This window comes from Porites lutea, chromosome 9 (genome assembly GCF_958299795.1).
Source record: "Porites lutea chromosome 9, jaPorLute2.1, whole genome shotgun sequence".
Lineage (NCBI taxonomy): Eukaryota > Metazoa > Cnidaria > Anthozoa > Scleractinia > Poritidae > Porites > Porites lutea.
In genome coordinates this window covers 27,413,967-27,415,944 of record NC_133209.1, presented here as the reverse complement: position 1 = coordinate 27,415,944, position 1,978 = coordinate 27,413,967, and the positions used below count along the sequence as shown (strand labels likewise).

General features: G+C 36.5%; 1 protein-coding gene across 1 annotated transcript in view; it reads right to left on the bottom strand.

Moving 5' to 3' along the window:
- The window catches only part of LOC140949126 (uncharacterized), a 46,829-nt gene extending 45,124 nt beyond the window's left edge, over window positions 1-1,705 (bottom strand). The window contains exons 1-2 of the mRNA XM_073398361.1: window positions 1,301-1,705; window positions 976-1,033 (exon numbers count right to left, since the gene is read on the bottom strand). The gene's annotated coding sequence lies outside the window, so the exon portion shown is untranslated. The remainder of the gene's footprint in view (window positions 1-975; window positions 1,034-1,300) is intronic.
- Between the last annotated feature and the right edge of the window lie 273 nt (window positions 1,706-1,978).

Sequence of the window (1,978 nt, the reverse complement as noted above, 5' to 3'; positions counted from 1 at the left end):
TCTCAAGTGAAGTTTGCAATCTATTCATCTGCTAATCTGTTTGTTGCTTTGGAATTTGCAACCTTACTGGATTTTAGTGGAACAGATTTCATTTTGAAAACATTAATGCGTAGCTATTCTCGGCGACTAGACTTTCTTGAATTAAATCCTTTGTTGATTTGCGTCGGATGACAAAGTTGACTATTGATCCCATATAACTACAAAAAACCCGGACACGTAGGTGGATAACAGTCAAATGGTTATATAAACTCATGACAAAAAATTACAAGAGGTGGCTCTGTGACTGAAAGCTTGAAAACCCCCTTCTGGAGGCCCATTTTAATATACAGTGTATTTTGAATTTAAAGGCAAGCCTTCACTCATTACTGTCATTTGAATGGACCCTCACTCGCCCAACAAATTAATTGCGACAAAATATTGTTTTCTCATACTCGGAGATGATACCAGTTTCTTTTTCATTCATTCTTTCTTTTTGTTATGTTATGTCATTGTACTTATTTTATTATTATAAATTTTTGCAAAAATTGTTTTCTTATTTTTATTCTTATTCTTCTTATTATAATTTATTAAATTATTACTTAATTATTTTTCATAAAAAATATTTTAATTTTTTCATTTTCCGAGATGTTTCGAGATGTCCCGGGATGTTCCGGAATGTCCGTGTTCAGAGTCCGGGTTTTATCGAAGCCCTCTCTTGCTTGTGGCGCTTTTGAGGAGCATTCATGCTTGAGTGGCCCGCCGCGGAAGCTTATTATCATGCGTAAGGCTTGATTTCCACTGTCGCGTAATTTTTACGTGCGTATGTGCGTAAAATTTACGTTAGCAAATAAAATAGAGGCAATATATGAAAGGTCGCACGTATAAGCGAAAAAGTAGAACCTCGCTCAACTTCACGTTTATTCTCAACACTTTATATCTTGCCTCTATTTTATTTAAGTGATTACAATTTTCGTGCGTTAACGTCTGTGAACGTACCTTAAATGTCCGGATGTTCTACGCGATGTAAAACTTTAAAGTCGACTTATAAGTTCCCCTAAAACATCGGAGAAAATTAATAGTTTTTAAGGCATCAAGTTAACCAAACAGGCTTCTAAAGCATAGAGAAAACTATTCAAAACACTTCTGACATATTTGGAAACATTCGGTCTTTGCGGGCCCCTGTTTTTCACGTTTCCCATATGAACCCTATAAATCCTTACGTCATGCAATGTTACTACATGTATAAATATTTTTAACAACCGTTCTCACATAGTGAGTTTGGGAAGCCTGTGACTAAAATCTTAAAACTGGTATGACCTACCTTGAAGGCATTTGATGAAAATTAAAAGCACGATATCAATGAGCTGATCCCACGGTCTCTAGATTTTCGTTTTTGTCGAGGAAAGAATGAATTATGCTCGATTACTGCTTTTGGTTCTACGCCAGCCCATAGGAACTTGAAAATTCCACAGCTACGAGGTCCTGAACAAATAAAAACAGTCGATTGTTCATATTCTTGATGCACCATTGATCTAAGTATATATAGCAGTATGTTATTCAAGAGTATGCCAAAGTGTCCGTATTAGACCAAGCTCTATCGTCATGGACTCATGTTTTATCGATGATGTAAAGAATAAAGCAGGAAATGACGACGCAGTCGTCAATTTTTGCACTAAACAGCAAAACAGCAGTGAAAATATTTAGAGTCCTCGAAAGTCCTCTTTAGTTGACGTCTTAATTAGAAGTTGGATGTAAACGCGCTCAATTTCCAAAATTGGTGAAAGAAGTGTTGCTTCACATGTCTAGGGTTGCTATTTCTTAGCTATTTCTTGGTTTCAGGGTGCATAAATGCATAATGGGTTTCCTGTAGGGAATCGGTAACCGGTAACTAATAACCTGAAATCGCCGATACCCGGTAACAACTTCCAATTAGTTACACCATTCCTAACTCGAAATCCTGACTCGGCAAATAGGTATCCTCTTAGAGACTTAAAGCATC